Source organism: Macaca mulatta, chromosome 12 (assembly GCF_049350105.2).
Source record: "Macaca mulatta isolate MMU2019108-1 chromosome 12, T2T-MMU8v2.0, whole genome shotgun sequence".
In the NCBI taxonomy this organism is placed as follows: Eukaryota; Metazoa; Chordata; class Mammalia; order Primates; family Cercopithecidae; genus Macaca; species Macaca mulatta.
Genome location: NC_133417.1, coordinates 71935558 through 71961391, shown reverse-complemented (window position 1 = coordinate 71961391; position 25834 = coordinate 71935558). Strand labels below are relative to the sequence as shown.

General features: G+C 33.5%; 1 protein-coding gene across 2 annotated transcripts in view; it reads right to left on the bottom strand.

Annotated features, from left to right (window-relative positions):
- The window catches only part of XIRP2 (xin actin binding repeat containing 2), a 342362-nt gene that overhangs the window by 234173 nt on the left and 82355 nt on the right, over window positions 1–25834 (bottom strand). The window lies entirely within an intron of this gene.

Below are 25834 nucleotides of genomic sequence, written 5' to 3'. Positions count from 1 at the left end.
AAGTCAAATTGTTCTTGAATAAACTTTCTACTCCAGTATTTTTCTCTACTTCGTCTTTAAGACCATTCACTCCTAGAATTGCCTTTATGAGACTACTTTGTAGTTCTTGAGGGTGTGTTTCATCGTTTTTTATTTTTTTCTTTTGTCTCCTCTGACTGTGTATTTTCAAATAGTCTGTCTTTAAGTTCATTAATTCTTCTGCTTGATCAATTCTGCTGTTGAGAGACTCTGATGTATTTTTCAGCATGTCAATTAAATTTTTCAGCTTCAGAATGCCTGCTTGACTTGCAAAAATTATTTCACTTTTAAAAATTTATCTTATGGGATTCTGAATTCCTTCTTGGTGTTACCTTGAATTTCGTTGCAGGGCCTCAAAACAGCTATTTTGAATTTTTTGTCTGAAAGGTCAAATATCTCTGTCATTCTTGGTTTCGTCACTGGTGCCTTATTTAGCTCATTTGGTGACGTCATGTTTTCCTGGATGTTCTTGATGCTTCTGTAGGCTCATCTGTGTCTACGCATTGAAGAGTTAGGTATTTATTGTAGTCTTTGCAGTCTGGACTTGTTTGTACCTGTCCGTCTTGGAAAGGCTTCCCAAATATTTAAATGGAATTGAGTGTTTTGATCTAAGTTTTGGTCACTGCATTTCTGCATTAAGGGGCACCCCAAGCCCAGTAACACTGTACTCTTACATAGAGGTATTGCCTTGGTGGTCTTGGGTAAGATCTCAGAGAATTCCTTGGATTGCCAGGCAGACACTTTTGCTCTCTTTTCTTAGTTTCTCCTCAACAAATGGAGTCTCTTGGTATGTCCTGAGCTACCTGAATCAGGGGTAGGCGTGCCATGTCACTAACATTTTAGTGGTTATAATCATACATATCACCTTGAGGTTTAATTTTTTCACACAAAATTTTGGTTAATAGTCATAGGATTATTGTGAGAAATAAAAGAAATATTTCAAATAAACTGGTTAATACAATGCCTGGCATAGAGTAAATATTTTCTTATGTTAGATATTTGCATTTTTTAAAGAAAAGTTTAATATTTTAAATAAGATTACTTGGAATAGTTTTTAATCATAATGTTAAATATGCTTATAGAAGTAGAGGTAATGTAAGGAAGAATAAAATTTTTTAAAATATCAAATGGCCTTCCAGAGATGTTGTACTCGTTTATTTTCCTGCTTGCCATGTGTGATACCTCTTCTCACTGCACATTTATGGGCATTGACTATTTTCTTTAAAATATTTGCTCAGCAACTTTGTTATTTCGCAAAAGAGATCTTGAAGTTTTAACTTGCAATTATTTGACTACTAATGAAATTTGAATTTTTTCCCTATTTAGTAGTAATTGTTTCTTCTCTGTTTAAGATTTACCTGTTTATAACTTTTTCATATGTATGTCTTTGGATAATTAGCTGTGATCCTTGAGTGGTGGGAATGTGTTGTGATTAATAACCTATGACTCTGGCCAATACATGTTATTGTTTTAACATTTTCAAGTCTCATTTTTTGTATTTATAAGAATGAATACATAACATTATGCATTTGATATGTTCTAAGAAAATTAAATGTGTTAATACTTAAAATAATATCCAACAACATTTAGAAAATCATTATGTCTTTAGCATGTATCACAAAAATGATTCTCAATTTACATGCTTTTTACTTTTTTATGATTTTGAATTACTCATTCCACATTAAAAAATTTGGTGTTTCACAGGTATTGATGTGGTCTTAGGAATCCAAAATATTGCTCCCCATATAATTTCATATGTTACTATTATATAGTCTATAAAGATATTCTACCTTAACATGTTTTAGGAGAAAAAAAGGAGATATATTAAAACTGTGACTGTGGGATTTTAGAGCTGCTTTGAACAGTTCTTCAAGCATTGCAAACTACTGTAGTCATCATTAATATATTACATGAAATTAAATTAACATTTTATGTTTACCTTATAATCTTTACTTTTGTAGGGTTAATAACTTTCAAAATTGAAAGGTATTAATATGGTGAAATACAGAAAATAAATCTGAATACAATGAAGATAGTTAACACTAATTTATACAGATTTATTCATATAAAAAGTATCAAATTATTTTTACAATGGCAATTTAAAAAAAAAATTTTTCTTTTTGAGACAGGGACTCTCTCTGTCACCCAGGCTGGAGTACAGTGGCACAATCAGGGCTCACCATGGCCTCAATCTCTTGGGCTCATGAGATCCTCCCTGCTCCGCCTCCTGAGTAGCTGGGACTACAGGTGTGCTCCATCACACTGGCCTAATTTTTCATTATTTGTAGAGACTAGGTCTTGAACTCCTGGGCTCAAACCATCCTCCTGACTCAGCCTCCCAAAGTGCTGGTATTCTAGGCATCAGTCACTGCACATAGCTGTAAATCTTTTAAAGAAAAATTTCCAACAAACTTTAAAAATCACCCATATGTTTAAAAAAGGTAATGGACCTTGAAAGTAGTATACCAAAAGTAAGAGCTTTAATGAAAGTTCAATATTACTAAAAATAGTTTTTGAAAGTGTAGTGCTATAATTAAAATAATACACTGCTTTGCGAGCAGACATATCAGGAAACAACTAGTAAATAGTTGTATCACCATACAATTTTTCTGCCAAATTATATTTGTTTGTAGAAGTTATTGACAAAGGAACTACATTTCAAATAGAGCAATAAAGAATAACTTTCAACTATCTTTGTAGTGGGACAATTTATTCAAACAAAATCTTATAAGTAATCACACTATAAAACACACCTGATGGTACAGCTTTTCTAGAAGGATAGGTGACAAAATGATTATACATAAGAATCAGCTAAGAAGTTTTAGAAGCATACAAATTAGAGCTCATCACAATTAAAAATAATAATCCTCCCAGTTTATTCTAACATGCAGCCAGGGGTGAGAAGCAAGGCTCTGGAAGAATTAGATGTAGACCTAGACAGCCATTTATGTGGAACACACTGGCCAACATGAAGATCCAAGAAATAAATTTTTAAGACCACTGGAATAGCAGATTATTTCTAATTAACAATTAATAAATTATATTTTGAAATAAGACTTTAATAACAGTAAATTAAGGTGTAGAAATAATAAAAAATGTTACTCCTTTGATCAGAGGAGGGAATGATCACATTAAGTATCAGATGGGGATATAACAAATAATTATAAGATAAGAAAGAAAGTCATCTGATATAGAAAAATTTCTTTCATTTAAGACATTTAGAAAGAGATAAAATAAATCATCAGCCAGCAAATTAGCCATTTGTATTTGTCCAGTATAGATATTTGAAACCATACATTTCAGAACATACTTGATCCCTATCCTCAAGAAATCATAGTCAAAAAAGAATCATAGTCAAAAAATCATAACCAAAAAAGAATTCAAAGATTAAGTAACGATCTGTGGTGTTTGTTGACAGTGGAAGAATATGGACTTAGAATAACAGAATTTTTCATCTACTAATTAGTCATTATTTGTTTCACTATTATTTGAATGTTTAATCATATATGAACATATTATTTGTTACTATTTAAGCAACTACAAAATTCATTCATAAACTTTGTCCTGAAAGATCCAGATAGATGAGATAAAAGTGAAGATCTTAGTATTATTTTTTAGGATCACTTACATGTTCTTTAATCCTGGTTTCTCTTTTCATTTTGAATTTTGGCTGTAAACAACCGTCATGAAAATATTTGGATTGAAACAAATGTTCTAATTTAGATTGAAACAAGTTGATTAGTGTACAGTTTTTGATTATGGTCTTGATTATGCTGGAAAGAATGAGTGACATTAACATCCATCTCCTAAAAGCTAATACTGCATTAGTGAACCATACTATAAGCTTGTTGGAAATCAGAAAATAAAAATAAAAGCTTTTAAAGAATCATCTTGCTACAATTAGAAGCACTTAGAATGGCAGTACAAATGACTGCTATAAAAATGTATGGAAGTTTTAATGCAGTCATTAAAATGTGACAATTTTTCAGATGGGGTAAGTGTAATAACTTGAGGAATTTATAACCCCTGAAGAGTGTATCTCATTTACCAATATTTTTGCCAAATGTCTTATTTATAAAAATGCAGGATTATGAAAATATATTTTAAATTAACCTTGATTTAATCAATGAGAAAATCTTTTTACCACATCGCCACTTCTCAGTAAAACAATGAATGCAAACACTGCAAATCTGACTTGAATTTCAAGACTGAAGGTCTTAACCCTAGCTAGCTAATTGAGAGTGTTTGACATTTACTTTATTGCCTTGTTCTTTTTCACTTTGATTTTCTTCTTTAATAAAGACAAAATTCTTGACAACCACAGTGCCACAGAGATTAGATTTGTAGCAAAGAGGTCAAGTCCTTCTATATTCATATTTCTCCCGGATTTTCAACCTTTTAAATAACCTTATCTATCCCTTACTCTCCATGGTAACTTACCTGCTAACCTTTCTTATTCATGGTATTATTATTGGGGTCACTATTCTTTGTAATCAGAGTGTACGCCTTGTTTTTAGTTTAAAGTACAACTGTTTTTCTTTTTACAACTGACTCTTAGATTTTTATAACAGCAGGGACTGAATGAGACCTTGAGAGGTCATCTACCCCTTAAATCACTTTGAAGTCTTAAATCTCCTAACCATCCCAGAAAGCAGAAAATATCTCATATTCACAGAGAAATTTCAGAGTTTCTTTGGCACTTTATTTTCATCTCTGTGGTGTACAGATTTCTCAGCATCTAACCTAACTAGACCTCCTTTGGTCTCTTGTGCATGCAGTTATTCACTCAGCAAACTCTTGCTCAGCAATAACTACATTCTTATAACTGTGGCAGGCAGAAAGAACTCAAAGATTGAAAAAGGAAAAAAAAATCCCTGCCTTCCAGGTGCTCACATCAAAGATGAAAGGAAACAGACATTTGTTGTACACTGTGATCCTGGGGGACAGATTAAAGTTTTGCATGCTCTACGGATACTGAGAAAGGGAAGGTAAGAGGGAAGTGATGTGTATTCAGTGGAAATGAACACTAAGCTAAATTTTAAATTACGTAAATGTTAGTAAGTGGTAGGAAATGGTTCTTCAGGTTTCTGCTGTCTAAGAAAAGACATCACTTAGATTTGCAGCAAGGAGCAGAATGGAATGACAGCCCTGGTAACCATGGCCCCATGCCAAAAATGAGTAAAATGCCCTGGGGGTACTTATATGTGCCCATTCTTGTGGGATGTGGGACTCTTCTATGTTTGCAGATTATGCCTGATTTCTCATTAGCCTTACTGAATCATTCTTAGATTTTGCTGCTGTCTGAGAATCTTCCTTCCATGTGGTCTTCTTGTCTCCTTTCTTTTCTTAGATGTCAGATTTCTTATCACGGACAAAACAGTATGTCTCTCTGTTCTTTATCCCCCTTTATCCTTTATATTTGTTTTCCCCAGAATGCCTTTTTCATAACCAATCCTGTTTTGATGTCTGCTTCTGAAGAACCTGAACTAACACAAATAGTATTAAGAGTGGTGCAAGGCAAGGACAAAAAAAACAAACACACATGTTCTCACTCATAAGTGGGAGTTGAACATGGACACGGGGAGGGGAACATCACAATGGGGCCTGCTGAGGAATGGAGGCCTGTGGGAGGGATAGCGTTAGGAGAACTACCTAATGTAAATGATGAGTTCATGGGTGCAGCAAACCAACATGGCACATGTATACCTACGTAACAAACCTGCACATTGTGTACATGTACCCTAGAACTTAAAGTATAATAATAAAATATTCAAATCTTAGAAAAAAGAGTGGTGCAAGGAAAATAGGGTCTGAAGACTATCTCACTTTCTGCCCCTGGCAAAGGTAGAGGACCAGTGCCAGAAATTTCACTAAGGTGATCTGGGAAAAGGCTATGTTACTGGGAAACTTCCATGTGGGTGTAAAGATTCAGAAATTTAAAAAATACAGGGGCAACAATGCCTAGAAGGCTGTGAGGTTGGCTGGTTATTGCTATGTTGAATCAACATATTGCAGAGAGATGATGAGAAATTGAAGAATGTTATTAAGCAGTAAAAGGCTAGTAAAAGGCTAGGTAAGCTGCCAGAGGTTCTCTTGGCAGCTTACAAAGAGGGTTTTGCCTCCTGCAGTGGAAGACTGCAGGAGTGGAAGAGTAGACCCAGATGTTTACATTCATTGAGCTCAAGAGATGTCCAAATGCACTGAAAAACGGTCTTTTCTGTTAAGGTCATAGCTCTGGTTGGGAAAACTAGAGACTCTAAAATATGGGCTGGGACATCTGGATTAATGTTCCTGAAGATGTTGGTACTGGGGAACCTCTTTAACTGTCAGAGCTTGTAGGGATGGCTCTCCTTTTCCTAGTAAGATGCATATCATCATTAGTATGTGGCACATGAATTTAATCAGAGGCTTCTATGTGCTTTTTATCCCCAATAAGACTTCTGCATGAGTCTAGGAACCAAGAGGTGGAAGCAGGAATGGTCTCGCTTAACATTGACTCTCAATGATGGATGATGGAGTCCTTTGCGCCTTTCCTACTCATACTCCTAGCTCTTCTGCATTGGAGAACTTGGTTTCCAGCAAGTTTCCCATTGAACTACAAAAATATGGATGCTACAAAAGCACAATGGACTCTGAATCTAAAGACCATCAGGTGAGAAGAAAAACTGTCTTGGCAAGGGTGACTGACTGACGAGTGTGAGGAGAGAGGGCTTTTTTAATACAACATTGACAGAGAGGAATACATGGTGAATCCATGTGATCTACTTGGACCTTCTTGGTTCAGACTCTCAGAAATAAAAATTTTTAGCTATGCAACAACATAAATCACCAAGACTTGCTCAAGTGATAGGAATTGAAGGTTAGGGGAAATTAGAATAGATTACAGAGGAAGTGGGAGATTAGTACCAGTTGTAGTCATGAGAACAACTTCAGGAATGGGAGCTGTAGCTTATCTAACTCACCTCCTACTTCTAGGTTATTTTCATGAAGGTCCACAGAAATAATGGAGGAGGAACTAAACCCCTAATTATTTCGTGAAGGAGACCTGTGCAGTGTAAGGCGTGAACTATGGCAGCTGTGAGAATGTATGCTCAGATCTCCCACTGTGAAGAGTCTAGTAAACTGACACCCAGACCAAGCTACTACCCTGCAGGATCCATCACCGTGTTTACGTTAAGGCCATACTTCACCTGTCTTACTTCAAGCCAGTGAAAAAGCATGATATAAGAACTAAGTTCTTTTTTGCATTTTTTCCCTAAGTCACTGAACTACTTTAATGGTGACTTTGTCTTAATAACCCTCCATCAGCTTGGTAAAATTTTGCTTGAATTGTGATGCAGGGTGAGAATCTTCACACTCCATCCTCCTTCCTTACCTCTTTTCTTCCTCAGGGTTCAAATCTGAGTACTCTCCCTGCCTACAGTTCCTACTTCCTCCCTTTTATGTTTCATAGGCATTTCCTCCAATAAGTATCTTTTTGTTTGATTCTACCTTAGCAACTACTTCCCAGAGGACCTAAACTAAAAAAGGGACCAAGGAAGTAAAAGCACAGACTGTTTGAATAAGTCAATCTTTTGTGTTACATTGAGTACAACTGTCTGTGCAGGAGTTCATGAATTGTAAAGAGATGTAGCACATGTGGCTGAATTATGAAGTTTTGTTTTGCTTTGTTTTCCCCCCTGAGGAGTTAAGTCTTTGTTCAGGAGACTGAGGAGGCATCAAATGAGACTTCTGTGTAAGATTTGTATTTTAGAAGAACCACCCTTTGAACTTTGTCAAGAAAGAAACATCAGTGAATTAGCTTCAGGACAGAGAATAGTCTTTACCTAATGAAACTGACTTTTAGGATGAAGAGAAATGGGTAATTTAAGAGATATGCAATAATCAACAGAGATTGTTATTGTATCGATTGCAGAATATGAGGAGGAGGAAAGAGAAAAAGGAGGGGAAGATGAAGGAGGAAAAAAGAGGAGAAAAAGGAGATAGAGGAGAAGGAGAGGGAATTTACAAGGACAATTCTGAATTTATTTGAACAAAGGATATTGTTTTACATGAATACAGTGGACTTGGAGGCTTGGAAGGGGAGAAAAAAAGGACACCAGATATAACGAGTTTGTGAACATGGGGAAAATGCAAGTCATGTTATGGAAGAGAGAGTTGGATAGGGTTGAAAGTCAGGGTAGAGAGAGTTGGTAGAGACAAAGATATGGTAACTTAATTTATATATAATATAAATTGTATATAATATTATAAGTGATCCAGGAGTGGTCCTGAATACCTAGGGAGGACATACTGAGAGACAGAAGAAGACAGCTTAGGAAAGATACAAGTTATACCAACATCTGTACTTAAAAATTGTTACAAATGGGCATCTGTCTTCTCCAGGGTACTTAACCTTTCCTACAGCCTCTCTTCAAAGTTTCTCTTTCTGGCTTTCCATTTCATGTTGATATATTTACATAGCCCTCAATAAGAAACACAATCTTATTAGAGCAATATAAATTAGTGCTTAAAGAGTAGGATTTGGAGTAGTAATATTGCAATTCTAGTTTTGCAACTTGGGTGACTTTAAGAAATTTACTTAAGCTATCAAACTCAATTCCTTCATCTGTAAAATAGGCATGGAAGGAAATCTACATCCCATAGTATGATAATGAGTTTAATATGATAGATGATTGATAGATAGACAGATAGATAGGTAAAAGATAAATCAACATCGTGTTTGGGATAAGTACTCAGTAGATATTAACTATTACTTTTATGATACAAAGTAAAGGCTGACTTTAGAATATTGAAGACACCTCAAAGTAGAGAAGATGATATTTTTTACTGTTTATGTTGACTAGCAGTAATATGAACTTCTAAATTTTCTACAAATATTTTAACACTATGTTTAATAAATTGCCATGGTATCAATTATAAGAAAAAGAGAAAAATTATTCAAATTTAAATCTATGTTAAATTTAATTTATGTGGTGATGCCAGGTGGGCTGTTTATGACCAACTTGCCTGTGGTCCAAGGTGAGTCTTGGGAAAGAACTCATTTTCTCAGAAATAGGAGCCAGGCATATTGTTCTTGAACCACTACAAATGTTTTAGTTTGCAAAAGAGACTCGTGGATGTGTAAAATTATGGTTGATTGCATGACCTGCACAAGGAGGTGAGATTAGAGGCAATAAAATATAACCTATTACCGTAATGTTAAAGACCACGGGGTTTAGAGAGATGCAGGAATCCCAGCCCCATTACTTATTAGCCATGGAACCTTAAGCAAGTGATTTTACCTTTGTACCTCAGTTTTCTTAACTGTAAAATCGAACTTAATATTTTGCACAGGAAATGGCACACAATAAATAGCTAATGAATGTTAACTATCATTGCTACTGGTACATCATGCATTCTGCTCAACATTTCATGAGCCCTTTCATTTTGAAGACATTTCACAGCTTTAACTCTGAAGAAATAACTTTTATAATGTTCTTCCTTTATTTTCCACTGTCTGATGTCCTATTGGATTGCTGTGTTTCATCTTTCCTATTTTCCACTTCTTTGCATTTTTGTTCTTTGCTCTGAAAAATTTCTTCAAATTTTAATCCCACAATCTTTTTACAGATTTTTTAAATACACAATAATTTCAAATTTCTAACAACTTTTACTTTCTATAATTTTTCCTGTTTATTGAATTGTATTCTTTGGTGGAAGCAATATATTATTGATTTTCTCTGTTGTTATACCTCAATCTTTTTATATCTATTGTTGAGCTTGCTAGTTATTGTCATATTTCCTGAAACATCTGCTTCTTCTCAGTTTAGGCTTTCTGTTTGTTTATTCTGGCCTTTTATTTTTGTTTATAGGTGTTCCCTGTGTATCTAATAATTTTTGACTGTACCTTTTAATTTGTTTTTCCTAATGAGCATTGGCCTGCTTTCTGTTTCCTTAAATGGGAAGTCTGACTGGACTAGCAGTGAACAAGAAATGGTAAACCAATAAAAAGAGGGTGAAAAGAGCATCATTATTTCTATGCAAATAGCAATAACATAAAATTACCAAAAATTGTTACTGCTAGATTAGTCATGAGCAAGATTAATTATAATAGTGATCAAATGCTGAATATCCAGAACAATTTGCATTCAGTTTGTTCCACAAGTCTCTTTAAGTCCTCACTCCCCTGTAAAGAAACAGATATTAGATGCTGAGCTGATATATCAGAGTGTGGTAGAACGAGAAAGAGGAAGAGGAATCTAATTACCTAATGCATTCTCAGAAGAAAAACCTTGGACCTACATGAAAAGATTGACTGCATGTATATTCATAAATTCAAAGCTAAAATAAAATATTTAAGATATCCTTATATCATTTCTAGGATTTCTATCTATAAGTTACTTTTTGATCCATTGCCCAAATAAATACTAATGCTATCACATTAGAAATGTGTTTTTAAATGGTAACAAATATGTCCTTGACAAATAGAAAATCCAATGTTATAATTAGTACATTCATTTATATTTCAGATATATATAGTCTTTATATTATTTTAGGACTTCTAAATATATTCTCGATGCATTTAGCATACATTTTCTAATATGAGGAAGAACTTGCTAACCAGAAAGATCATTATCACTTGGGATCTTATTAAAAATGTAGTATCTCAGCTTCTCCCAGATCTAATGAGTCAGAATTTGCAGCTGATTCTTGTGTTTACTTTAGACGGCATCAGTATATAAGAAAGAGGATCAACTTTTGATTCTAGAATTGTTTTTTTCTTATTTGTTTTACATTAAAAATAACATGCCAAAATTTTAGAAGCATTGTTGTAATATATTCAGAAAGAAACAGCATAGGAAACAACATCAAGTAGCATTTGATATCATATATTTGCATGAAAGTCCTTGTACACGGGAACAGAAATATATTGATAAACTGATTAAAATAAGGGCAAAGAGAAAATAACTGGCAGGAGTCATACTGGGAATGACCAAACTGTATCAGAGCTATGATATAGTTTGGGTAGACAATTTAACTGGTCAGTTAGTTACCACATGATTCAGTGCAAAAGGAGGATTGCTGGTGAATTTTCAATTTATGTCCTAATGTCAATTTTACCACCAAGAAGGAAGAACAAGTGACAAAAAATTTTACTATTACATCCTAATTTTTATCATCATGAAAGAATCAATTGATGAATTGGAAATAACGGAACGCTGGAGAATTGCAGCTAGCTATTTTGGAGTCTATGATATTGAAGGAAATCAAGGCATAGCCAGACTGACAGGCTAGATTACGGGAAGTTAGATTTCAAAACATAGGAAGAACATTGTGTATCATCTTTTAGTCTGAGTCTCTAAAAGAAAAGCACTAAAAGGAGAAGCACATGATTTCAACGAAGAAAGAAGGAATCTGTGGCTAAAATAACCATTGATGCTGACCAGGACATTTTATAAGGACATGGAAAAGCAGAGACGAGAATACATAAAGAAAGGTGAATATATGGCCTACCTATGTCATAATGATGGGAAACTTTAAATCTAGAAATACAGACTCTTAAGTGTAGACGATTATATGGACCACATAGTGTAATGTTAACAGCTATCAGAAAGAAACTGGATTATTCAAGTTTTACTTTGTTTCTTTCTTTTTAGGTGTATTATAGTCATTTGCTTACATCTGTTTCCTTTACAGAATTGAGGACAGAAATCTTATCTGATTCATTCTGATATTACTAGAGCATAGTAGAAAGTAGAATCTTATTAAACTTCTGTTGATTTGATTAAAAATAAATATTGGTAATAGGAAGTTGCAGCAGTTGCTATTATAAAAGAAATTAATCTCTTATAATATTAATATATATTGAAAAATGTTATTGTGATTATTAGATATTTGAAAAATTGAATAAAATTCTAAATTAGGTGAAAAGAATGTTGTGTTCAACTCAGAAAGGAGACATTATACAATACATTCATCTTCGTTGAATGTATCCAAAGTGACTAACAAAGTATAAAAAATAAAATTTTTAATTTCCATTTTTTCTTTGTATATTTGAATGGATATTACATTAACACAGCTAAAAAGTTAGGATGCACAAACGTCCATCATTATGTACTTATTTAGTTTCAGGTTTGTGATTTTTTTTAAACTAGTTTATGTTTTCACAACTGTATATGTCAACAATGTTGTCTATTTTTGCTTATTTCTGTGATGTAAGTAAAAATTCATATATTATTTTTAAAAAACAAAATCTTCAAACCACTGTTGCCTCCAATTTCAATCTCCCACTTTATTCACTTCCATAGCTACCCTCTGTTACTAAGTCCTTAAGTAACTTCCTGTAACATTAGTAAATAGTATATAAAATGGGGGAGCAGAAAGACTATTTTGTTATGACAGAATTTTATGGTTTTATTATAACTTCATCACATTATACCTTCTTTATTACAGTTCTAGTCAACACACTTTAGAGTAACGTGAAACATAATCTGAAAAGAGAGACTAGCTTAGTATTCTCATATAAAAACCAACTGAAGAAACTGGTAACACTTTCCAGTAAAAATAAGACAGAAGAATGAGAGATCTCTCTTAGCAGAAAAAAAAAAAATTGTTTGATCTCTGAAGATAGAGCTTGGGTCTATAAATAAAAGATATATGTTGACAAATTAGAGTTAATCATAAAGAAAAAAATTCTGACCACATGTCCTGTACTGAAATGAGATAAAAGTAAATTCAATCAAGGATGGCTCCTGGCTTCATGGAACCTGACGCTTTTACAATTTGGACATCCTCTTTAAGAAGACAAACAGAAATACATAACTGGAATACAAAAGAAGGCATAAAGTGAATATTTACTTACAATGAGAAAATATTCTACAAAGCATACATTTTTAAAAGATGCCAAATACCACAAATATTATAAAATCCAAATAATAACCTAATTATTCTAATTAAAGTGCCCAATAGACTTGTCAATACTTCCCCTTCCACATTTTAAAAATGTACACAGTTTGATCGTGTCTTTTTTGGATAATAATTTTGTTGTATCTTCTTTTGGATTCTGAAAAGATAATTCAATATTTTCTCTGCCAAGCTTCATTAATGTGTGTGTGTGTGTGTTAGAGAGAGTGTACATGTGGGTAATATATATGTATATTAAAAATTTATAATAGATTTTAAGACATGTAGCACACATTACTGACCCATTCCCCCCAATACATACAACTTACCTAACTATCAACGTCCCACACCACAGTGATAGATTTGCTACAATCAATGAATCCTCATTGGTACATCAATATTACCCAAATTCCATAATCATAATTTGAAAAATTATAAATTATTACTTATTAACTTATTACTAGTAATGTTATTTTTTTCTGAGATATCCTAAATTAATGACTACACTTCATAATCTAATTTCAGCTCTAACATTTTGTTATATACAAAGAACAATTTTTAGTGATTTAAAAAATGTATTGTGGAACCCTAACTTTTAAAATATTTTGTTCTTTTCCACTTCTGTAATTTATATGATGTCCCATCATTGGTGACTGTAACCCCAATTCAAACATTTTCATGTAGAAAAATATGACCCAGTCTCAAGTGTGGTTTTCAGATAGGTTTAATTTGTTTTAAAAATGAGTCTTTCTTATATGTAATTAGGTACTTCTTTTAGACACATAGACATTATTTCAATGTCTATAAAGAATTAAAAGATTTGTGAATAAGAGAAATAAGCTGTACTTTGTGTAGTGAAACATTGTTTCTATTATAACACCGTGCCAGGTGCTTTTCCTTTAGTATAGTATATCCGAGAGTTTTAATTCTGAATCCATTGAAGTCTTCTTCATTGTTCCTATAGATTTTCTTATTACTTTTCTAGATTAGTGAAAGGTGAATAGGTTTAAAGCTAGTATTAAAGAATAGGAAAGATGAGGTCCTGAGAAGGATAAGAAAGGTAAAACAGACTTAAATCTTCAGGAGTGTCAGAATATTATTCAAAGAAGAAAAAATATTGTAAGCAGAAGAAAATTTATTGGTATGCTGGAATTTTAACAATGTTTTCAATTCACCCTAAGGATTTTTTATTCCGCTACTGACAAGAAAACGATGTGCCTGTTGCTGGGATGCTTGGTCTACTTAGCTCCGTAAGGATTTTATATATTCTTCTCTGGCTGTGAATAACCTGGTGCCATTTACTGCCTCAGAAGGAACTGTCTTGCCCATCAGGCAGCTGAACACCCCCATGGCAATATCACGCAGTGCAGCTTAGAAACAGAAATCACACAAACACATTCAATTTCCAGAGAAGAATATTTCTCATCATGAACAGGCAACAAGGATCTTAAAAAAAAAAAAAAAAAAAAGATAATACCACAGTTCTATATATACAAGTTTTTACTTTTCCCACCCAGGTAGTACCAGACTTTTCTCCCCACCTTTTTGTCAAAGACTTTGGATCCTCTACACTTTACATTCCTCCTGCCCCCATGGAACTGTGGGCTCTTTTGCCATCTACACAGTCTTTTATAACTCCTAGGGAGAATACAAAATCCTTGGTAGCTTCAAACATCATTCATAGTTTGGGTAAAACGATCGTGATAAGCTATTCAACATTTCATATCCAAGTATCTTACCCAAAGCTCCTCAAAATGTCTTGTAACTCCCACTTCAGCCTCATTTCAATCCATGTATTCTCAAAAATAACACTGAAAACCTAAAACTTGCCAGGCACCATGGTAGGTTCTGGAATAAAGTAATCAGTAAAATCAACATAGTACCTAGCCGCATGAATTTTACATTCTAAAAGTAAATGATCTTAAATGACTTATCACATAAATACTTCCAAAGTTATGATTATGACAAGAGTTATGATTCTGATGTGGACACGCATCAGAACAAACAGATTTGGAGCAGTGCTGCTGTCCTCATGTACACACTGATTCTGATCCAGAAGGATGTCAAGAGTTTTTAAGCCCTTTGCAGTCTTGGCTCAGCAAACAGCCAGTTGTGTAAATGTTTGTTTTTTTGTTTTTTTGTTTTTTTCATTAATAAAGAGATTCTACATGCAATATATATAACTTGGCCAGTACTTTCCAGATGTTCATTCTTTGTGTTTTGTTTCAAATAATTTAAGATCATCCTGCTCCATAATAACCCCTGGGTAAATTGATAACAGTTACATAACTTCTTCTAATGTGTAATCCCCATAACTAGAAGTTATTTATGAGGTAATTCATTCTAAAGCCTTCTCTATTTTACATTGAATAATCTCCTAATCTTTATAATTGTTATAAAGTTTTTCAGTTATTCTAAATAATTCTCAGTTGTTTTAAATAATTCTCAACATTTTCAGCACCCACTGACTCACTGGGTGAGTTTAATTAATCCCTTTACATCTTAGTTTCTTCATCTGTACATGTTGGACTTGAACTACAGTGTTGTCTAGAAGGTTCCCTCTAGCTGGTACAGCCCATGATTCACCACCTGCAGTGACTTCATTGGCAAACAAAACAGATAAAAAATGCCCTAGGCTAATATAGCCTCTAAAGAATATGACAAAATATATTCTTGTTTCTTCTAAAGAGTAAGTGGGAAGAGTATGTGTACTTAGGACACAAAGTGATTCACTTCTTTGTTATATGCAGTGGGACTCAGAAAAATTGGAAAAACTATGAAATTTGTTTTAACTTGTTATCTGCAAATGCATCATGCCACAGGTATGATAGCCCCCACCATGGAACTTTTTATTTTATATTACATTAGTTACTTTCTTTTTTGAATTTATTATTTCTTGCCAATAGTGGCCTGATCTGTCTGCTACATAAAAATCCCATCAATGGCAAGTAATAACAAAGGTCACTTCAATTCACCTGGGAAACGTATTGTTACACTGCACCATTTCAGTTAAAAATGGAAATTTTATAAGGAAACAATATCAGGACCTTCAATAGAGGCCTCGTATCTATGAGAATCTATCTACACTGTTTTAGATAGGTGGATTGGCCTTAGTTTCTATATTTCATCATTTTGTTGCTCCTTTGTTGTCTTTGATTACTGATTTGACTGTGGACATTGAATCATTGAACTAGATTTCAAATTGGTGCCCTAGATTCTGCTAACCCACAATCTCACCTTGTCCATGACCTGAATTCTGTTTCTGCTATACATTTGTACTTGAAATAGCTTCTGGTCCTCTAATGCCTTTGTCTTGTCCTCCTTTTTTTACTTGATTAACTGACAGTTCAGAGGCCTTACCTTGCTACACAGCCGAGATATGACATCTTCTTTCTTTTACAAATTGTCACGTGTTCCTACTCAATGTATGGTCTGGTACCTTCTGATTCTAAAGTTCTTAACTGCATTTTAGTGGCATTAAATGTTTTAGTCGCATTTACACATTAAACCAATTAAGAATGTCTGGCAAATAGTTTTTATTAAAAACTGCTTTATTAACTTGGTTTGAAGTCAAATGGTTCTGCCATTTAATATCGTGATGAACCTCGGGAAAGTACAAAATTCCTTTTGGTCTCAGATTTCATGTCTACGTATCTCCCAGGGTTACAAGAGAATTAATGAGATCATATGCATACATGCAGCTAAAATATGACTGGCACCTAATGGGCACTTAATAAATAATCATGGTCGTTGCCTTCTTATATTGCTGACAATATTCTCATAGATAAAAAGGCATTTGGGCTTCTATTATAATACTCTAGAAATAAAAATATTCCATGGACTTTCTTTCTCTTTCTTATATAATCTTTGAAATGGAGGAATTTAACATCTTTATTAAAATGAAATGACATTGAAATTATTTCCTGCCTTAACTAGATATATTTTAACTTGATAATTTAAAATCTTCCAATAATTTATGTTCTGTTATCCTAACAATTAAATGTTTTACAACTGTTTTGCAATATATTTGATAGCAGTATTCCAGATGGAAAAAGATGTTATCAAAAACACCGTTTATTAAGAAAAGCCAAAATATGTGATTAAGTAGATTCTTGTATTTTGATTTTCATTTGCAGCATCAGCTGGAGTTATTGGTATGAATACAAATTTCATTATGTCATTTACCATCTGAAATCCTCCAGCAGCTTTCCATTGCTTCAAGAATAAAGTATAACATTTAAAATCTCTTTAAAGTCTTCTTTCTACCATTCTATGTCACTTTCTTTAGAAGCAAATTCTCCAATTACTCAAAAATATTTTCACGCATAATAAATACCCCAACCATACTGAGTTACATGCTGTTCCCTAAATCATTCATGCTTCTTCAAACTTGCATAAATTTGTACTCTTATTTCTGTGTCTGGACTATCACTCAGCACCTCTCTCCACACACAGATACTTGATGATAAAATGTATTGGAACATTAATAATCAGCTCTAATGTTACCTGTTCTTTGAAGGTTTCTGACCCCACAACTGTTTTTAGTGTTCTCTATTCTTCTCAGTATTCCCTTTGCACTTTTCAGGCATCTCTTACAGAATTTATTTAATCCATCCTATTATAATTAGGTTTTTATATTTCTATCTTCTAATGTGATAGTAAAAATTCTTCAAGGGAAGTTTTCCCATTTTTTATCTTTTTTTTTTTTATCTTATCTATCCCAGTCCTACACAAGTGTTTGTGGACCAAATAAATAGGACTTTTTTTGTATATAAGGTTCACCTGCAATTAATGAGTATTACATATGTTTTTGATTGTCACATTATATCTCTATTTCCTTCTCTCTAATGTAGAAGTATTTTATTCTCTCTTGGTATTTCTACTTCAAAACTGTTTATTTTATAAATTATTCAATAAGAGAAACATAAGAAATGATGTTTTGGAGAAATATGCAAATATGCTAGTGACTTTTCTTTTTCAAATTTCGTAAACTATAGGGTTAATGAGCCATGAGCATCTGACAATCCAAGCATCAAATAGGGTGCATAATATGTCCTGAAATACATTAACACCATATTTACCCTATTTGAATATTTAAAGAACTATTTACCAAAGATAACATTATCATCTTTCTTTTTACTGACATAATGCCATTAATTTTTCTTTTATTCAACAAATACTCATTGAAAATTACTATGTTTAAGACATTAAACCGGATGTCCTGAAAAATATTTCTTCCTTTCAAAGAATTTATCTATAGGGTGAGATAAGACATGCTTATGAATAAGCCAGACATTGATAAATGAATAAAGTAATAACAAAATACAATACAAGTTCAACACAAGGAAAGATAATTCTATTTTAGAAATAGAGAAGAAAACTTGAGTTGTATCTTAAGACATTAACAATGTCTGGCCATGTGATGATGGAAAATTACCAAGCTTTCAACTTTTCAGTATTTGTCCTCTTCATATTCTTGGTGAAACTAAGAGTATAGATATTAAATATCCACCATAATCACATTAGACACTTAAATTACAATAAAAACATTATGACTGACATCCTGATGACAATGACTATTTGAGTATGACATTGAACCACAGGCAGACTGATTTGTCTACATGATGAATTTGTAAAACTAGATTTTTTAAACAGATTTATCTAGGGCATGACTGGCTCTGCTCTCTGGTTGGGGTTATTCATTATTTTAATCTGGATGTTTTAGGTAATAAATCTGATTTTTTAATTGCAGGAAAACAATATTATTGTATAGTTATACAATTATATTTTGGCCACATTTAACCTGAAACAGCCGTGTAAACTTAGATACTTTCAGTTTAGAATTATTCGTATAGCTCTCTAAGAAATCATGTAATTTTGCAAAGAATTAAAATACTGCTTTAGTGAACAGCATGGGAATATTTTTCCAAATAATTATTTCAAGTGAAAATGAAATATTTTAAATAAGTTTTCAGAATTAAAGAGTAATTTTTCCTATATTTGTTGAAATAAAAAGCTAAATGAGGAAAATAAGAATGTCAAAGTGCTATACAACATTTTTGAAGCATCGGAAAGAATGGTTCACTTATCTCTTAATTGTTTATGATTCTTTAACTATAGTTACATTTAGAGAATTTTAAAGTCACAGGAAGAAGATATTATTGCAAATATAATAAATCAAATCAAGTAAGTAGAGAGATATTCGAAAAATCAAAAGATATGTTTCTGTACTAGGGGCACTTACAAAATCCTAAGTTTTACAGGATGTATTGCATTTTAATTTAACAGTTAACTAATAATGCAGATTATTTACAATAGGAAAACTTTATAAGAATTTCATTGATTGATAGTAATGATTAGGTGACCACTGAGTGATGGTGTGATTTCTGGTACCATATTTTTTTCTGGTTTCACAGTTTATTTTACACAAATAACAATAGTTTTATGTTCAGAGCTTAAGATTTACTGTGTATAGAAAATAGTAAGAAAACATATTGAAACTGTTGTTTATTATAGATATCATTTGAAGTGAAACAAGCTATCTGCTTATTCAGTATGATCCCTAGCATTTAGCCTAATTCAGAATCTGAATCAGTGAATTTCTTTTTATTGTGGCCTTTCAGAAATTACCTAGAAAGATGAGGTGCATGTGTATGTGTTCTTGGAGGAGGTAGGCTAATATATAGGCAGATGGGATGCAGACACAGCTATTTATGATACTTTTAGTGCTTAGTGTTAGAATTATTTATCCAACAGGCATAGTAAGCACCTGTTTAGGGTATCTGCAACACGAACTCATCCACCCTACTAATATATTTTCGAAAGAACTTACTATATAATTGTTAAGAAAATATTTAAGGAATCATTATAGAAAATGATCAAAATTTCTCCATACTTATTTTTTTAAAAATGGAGGTTGGAGTGAAGGGGCTATTCACAGGCACAATATTAATACACTATCGCCTCGAACTCCTGGTCTCAAGCTATCCTGCTGCCTCAGCCTCCCAAGTAGCTGGGACTACATGTCTGCACCACTGCACCTGGTCAGACTTTCTTATATCCATTGTATTCTTTGCCATGTCCATTATTTGAATAAGATATGGAAAGGAAATTTAATTTTTTGAGGACTGGACTATCAAACACCTTACAATTGTATCAGAAGTGCACAGGAATGTCCCAATGTCCAAATTTGAGACAATTGGAATATAGATCCTGAAAATAACTGTGAATGATTGAAACATAAAACGTTTACCTCTGGGTAAACAAGGAGTAGATGCAGGAATAGATCCTTTATAACCAACTTTTCAAACCCTAATGAATTCATGGATCTGAACATTCATGGCCACTAACATAACAAAAGAGACATGCGTTTGTTTTCTTGGAAGAATCCGTAACACTTCTAAAGCCATCTTGATCATAAAACAAAACAAACAAACAAACAAAAACCCCAAAAATGAAAACGATCAAACTTGACCAAACTAACCCTAGATCTAACTACTAATTTAAAAGACATTCAGAGATCAGAGAAATGTAGTGATGCAATTAGAAAAGGTAACAATTAAGGAAACTCTACAGGAAAATTGTCTAGGTTTCTTCAACAAATAAATCAAAAAGAAATTAAAAGTATCTTATGAAACCCATGAAACAATCATTGCGTGGGCCTTTTTGTATCTTGAATCAAGAGGAAACTCATAATTTCATTTTTCTGAGAAAGACAACATAAAGTAGCTAAGGCACAAGAGCAATACTTTCAATTTCACCAGTGGTATGTTCTCTAATATTCCCTAGCAAATGTTATTTTTACATTTTCAAAACTGAAGCACTTTCATATTTATGACAGAAAATTCAACAGGCAATTTGTTGTACACTATTATCAGGGTTGGGTTTTTTTTGCAATCACACATTTCAAATGGAAATTTATTTTGCAACATATTTGCCTACTTTATGCCAAATATCTTTTGTAAATTAATGTAAAATCTTTTTTTACCTCTACTTGAGTTCTCTACAGGATAAATTTTTTTCTTATAATATTTTTCTTCTAGCTACAAGGAAAGAAATAATTTTGAAAATAGCCCTAAATTCTGAGAAAATATTCCCCTTTCTATAGAAAATTACACCAGAATGACTTGAAATGCTCTTGAATTTTTATTTTTCTATGTCAGGAAGAAAAAATAGTGTTGACAAGTTAATTATCTCTTGCTTAAGTTTGTCAGATGCTCTATGTTTCCTTCTAAGACTGTAGATTTGAAATTACATCATTTATTTTAAGCGAGAATTAAAATGGGTGAATGACTGACATTCCAAGACATGGTGTAAAATAGAAACTGAACTGGCCCTTGAATGAATTGTAAAAGGGTATAAAAATGTATCCTGACTTGACCATTCAACACTAAATTTATCGGTCAAGTTTAGGAACTTGGATGTACGTTGCATGTACATTGCCAATGGTTTCTTTGTCATTTGGCACAAAGAAAAGAAACCAGCACCGAAACAGCAGTACCTGGGCTACTGCTCTTCTTTCAATTTCCTTTTAAAAATATTTTCCTTACTATTAAAATTACAATAGTAATACATATTCAAATAGAAATAAGACATAGGGAAAAATAAACAGAATAAAATAAAATCCACTAGTTGTTTTACTTAGACTGCCATGGTTTAGATATATTTTCAAGTTTTTCATATTTCACAAGATATGTGCATATACTAAATGGTATCAAAGCTATTTCTTAAACTGCTCTTTCTTGGCATATAAATATATTAAGCATCCTTCAACCTAAGCAAATATTTTTATGTATTTATTTTATTTATCTTCCACTTAAAAATAAATATATGATTTTAAATCTAGAATAGATGGATATTTTCTCAAAAATTCACTGAAAGGCAAAAGATAATTTTAAAATCAATTTTGAATTTAAGAAATTTGGATATTTTAAGTTCATTGTCTAGGATTTAATTACCTTCATATTTTAAGTTTTCAGTTGTTAAAATAAACATAGATACATCAAAATTGTAATGAGTTTCTATAAGCATTCAGCAATTCACCAATCAGGCAGCATCAGACCCCAGGTGGTTCAGGGATCCACCAAGGGGGCACCAGGAGAAAACTTTTATAAGGCATGTGAAGAAGCAAGACAAAGAAAATATTTGATTGGTTAAAGTGGAAAGTCACTAGTTAAAGGTTAGTTGGCAGTTTCTGACTGGTTAAGCTTAATCTTTCTTTTCATAGTTTATGACCATTCACTCTGAGTTGACTTTTGGTTTTCTTAATAGGAACTTAACATCCTGGAGTCATCTTAACCTAATGATTTGTCAATTAATTTTTTAAATTAATTTTGTTTTATTTTAAATTCCGGGATACATGTGCAGTACATGCAGGTTTGCTACATAGGTAAACGTGTGCTATGGTGATTTACTGCACCTATCAACCCATCACCCAGGTATTAAGTCCCACATGCATTAGCTACGTATTTTGATGCTCTCCTTCCCCTGCCCCCTCCACAGGACCTAGTGTGTATCTCTGCATCCATGTGCTTTCATTCTCCTGCATCCTCTCTGCATCCATGTGCTTTCACTCTCCACCTCCCACTTATAAGAGAGAACATGTGATTCCTCAGAGACCTAGAACCAGAAATACCATTTGACCCAGCAATCCCATTACTGGGTATTTACCCAAAGGAATATAAATCATTCTACCATTAAGATACATGCACGCATATGTTCATTGCAGCACTATTCACAAGAGCAAAGACATGGAATCAACCCAAAATAATTTTTAAACATAATGAAATCTAGAGGATAGCGTTGAGAATCACATGCATTTTATGTGTATTCTGAAGAAATTATAAGGAGTGTAAATTTACTTAGAAATTTCATCTCTCTCCCTACTTCTTAAATTGTAACTCTGTGTGATGTGCAGAAATCAACATCTAAACCAAAATGGCTCTCAATAAGCATTAGCCAACTGAACTTCCTCCTTTTATTTTTTTTTCTTGTGGTTTTTTTTTTTTTTTTTTTTTTTTTTGAGATGGAGACTTGCTCTGTTGCCAGGCTGGAGTGGAGTGGTGCAATCTTGGCTCACTGCAGCTCCGCCTCCTGCGTTCAACTGATTCTCCTGCCTCAGCCTCCCGAGTAGCTGGGACTATGGGTACCTGCCACCATTCCCGGCTAATTTTTGTATTTTTAGTAGAGATGGGGTTTCACCATGTTGGCCAGGATTGTCTTCATCTCTTGGCCACATGATCCACCTGCCTCGGCCTCCCAAAGTGCTGGGATTACAGGCATGAGCCACTGCTCCAGGCCCCTAAGTCAACTGAACTTCTTAGCAAAATTCATTTTATGCAAAGTCAAAGCATGCATTTTCTGCAAAATTCATCTCAAATAATGTCATTTTTGTGTAATTTACATTTAGTGAGGAGATAAGGACTGGAAAAAAAATTTAAATGGAACCTATTCTCTATGTGAATGATACACTGAATCAGATTTTGTTAGCAACTAATCTACTTCCTCATTTAAACATTTTTTTTGTGTGGCTGTTTTAGGTTATGCAAGTTATTAATTTGATCATAAAGTATAATTTGGGACTTGAAAAACACAGAATTATAAGATGAGGATTTTTGTGTAAACCAAAAATAAAAATGCCTATAAGGTTCATGACAGTCTCAAGAGTTACGAAACAAATAGGGTTAATAATGTGGTAAAGAATAAAAGGTAGTTTGGAGAAAGATTAATAAAAATCCTGTGAAAATGAGATTTCATATTTTTGAAATATATCAGTGCTAAATGTGTCCTGTACCAAAATGAAGGTATGATCATACCAAATGTAGGTATGACCTTACATTTAGGTCCAGTAGATGTCCTCCTTCATAATATAAGCAACACAAAGCAAACTTACTTTTATTCATTTTTCTGTCATATCTAGGACTGTTCATTTTAGGTATATTTTGATTTAACTTCTCTTTATTAAGGTGTAAATGTTATCTAGAAAAGACAAATATTATTCTTTCCTTTAAGTAACTTAATCAATCTTTTGGGAATGGAAACAGGTAAGGTTAATTTCGAAACAGAGATGGGATCTGGGCAGAAGTGAAGATTGAGTGAGTTCCTAAATTTGACAGGTGAGTTTATGTGTGTATGTTGTGCACTGGGGTGGTGGTAAGAAGGGGTGCTCAACCCAGCACAGCAATGCATAATCTTGGTTCAGGCCAACTATAGTTTTATTGTATTGTAAAAGATACATAGAATTCTGAAACATACTGAAAAAATGCCAACTAGGTATTTTATTTATTTATTTTTATTTTTTGAGAAAGAGTCTTGCTCTGTTGCCCAGACTGGAGTGCAGTGGCATGATTTTGGCTCACTGAAACCTCTGCCTCCTGGGGTCAAGCAATTCTCCTGCTTCAACCTCCTGAGTAACTGAGATTACAGGCGTGCATCACCACGCCTAGCTAATTTTTGCACTTTTATTACAGATGGGGTTTCACCATATTGGCAAGCCTGGTCTCGAACTGCTGGCCTCAAGTGAGCTGCCTGCCTTGGCTTCCCAAAGTGCTGGAATTACAGGTGTGAGCCACTGTGCCCAGCCTAACTAGATATTTTAGAATTTTGCTTATGTTGGCAAATAACTTTGCCAACTTATAGATAAGTTTATAAATTTGTACTCTGGGCTTGTTTTACATTTCACCAAATTTGAATCATCTTTCTATTTACTACTTCACTCACTCACTTCTCTGTCAAATAATTACTGTGTATTTACTATGTACCAGGAACTCTCCTAACACTAAAAATAAGAAAGGAAAAAGATTCAACCCTTGCCTTCAAGGAGCCTATAACTTGGAGTGGGATCCTGAGACATTAAGTATTCATTTATAAAGCAGTGATTGGTCCCTTGGTCATGCTATTGAAGACTCATGTAAATGGAGGGGTGGAAGAAAAAGAGAGGAGAGGAGCTGTCAGGTAGAGTTAATTTAGGTGCTGAATCTTGAAAAGTAAAGGATGATTCAAATGAGGCTGGTAAAAGCTGAGGAAAATAGGCCTCAGGACAGTGTAAGCATAGGCTCTGTGATAAGAAGTGGCACTTGATGACTCGGAATGAGGGCTAACACAATTCTCTTCAAGGAAACAGCCAAGGGCAAGGAATTTTCCTATAATCTCCACCTACTACAAATTTCATAACAGCTTAAAAGGTCAGTAATGCTCTACATCTGCTAAGAAATTTGTGTTTGAAAATTACTTTCACAACAAAAGTGTTATATAGCAATTGTTTTTATTGCTTCTTTTATCTTCATATTGTAGGAGATGGAGACATTTAATAGTCTAATTTTATAGTAGATACAGAAGGGTCATTTTCTCAATCTCTTTAAAGTTAATTGCAATAGAACAAATATTATCAAGAACCTTGTAGATGATGTGACAAATTTTGCAGAAAAAGGTTCTTATGGCTTCTGCATCTTTAAAACTGCCTCATAACTGATTATCAGCCCTAATTGATCCTGGCCAAGAATTCTCCACAGAACCTTCAGTAATTTAGAGAGGCAGTACTTGTGGTAAAGTACCACTTAAAGCATCACTTAGAGAAAAGAGGTCACTAATGTTTTTGCCTTAAAGATGAAATTCAGTAGAGCTCAGCCAGGCAACAATCCATATATCCAAATGCCAGACGGCTATTTCTACATTGTACATACACTAGCAATTTCTTAGAACCCACCAATAAATGGTGCTTTTGCTAAAATGAAGAAGTTAGGCCAGGCGTGGCTGCTCACACCTGTAATCCCAGCACTTTGGGAGGCTGAGGCGGGGGGATCACAAGGTCAAGAAATTGGGACCACCCTGGCCAACATGGTAAAACCTGGTCTCTACTAAAAATACAAAAATTAGCTGGGCAAGGTGGTGCGCACCTGTAGTCCCAGCTACTTGAGAGGCTGAGGCAGGAGAA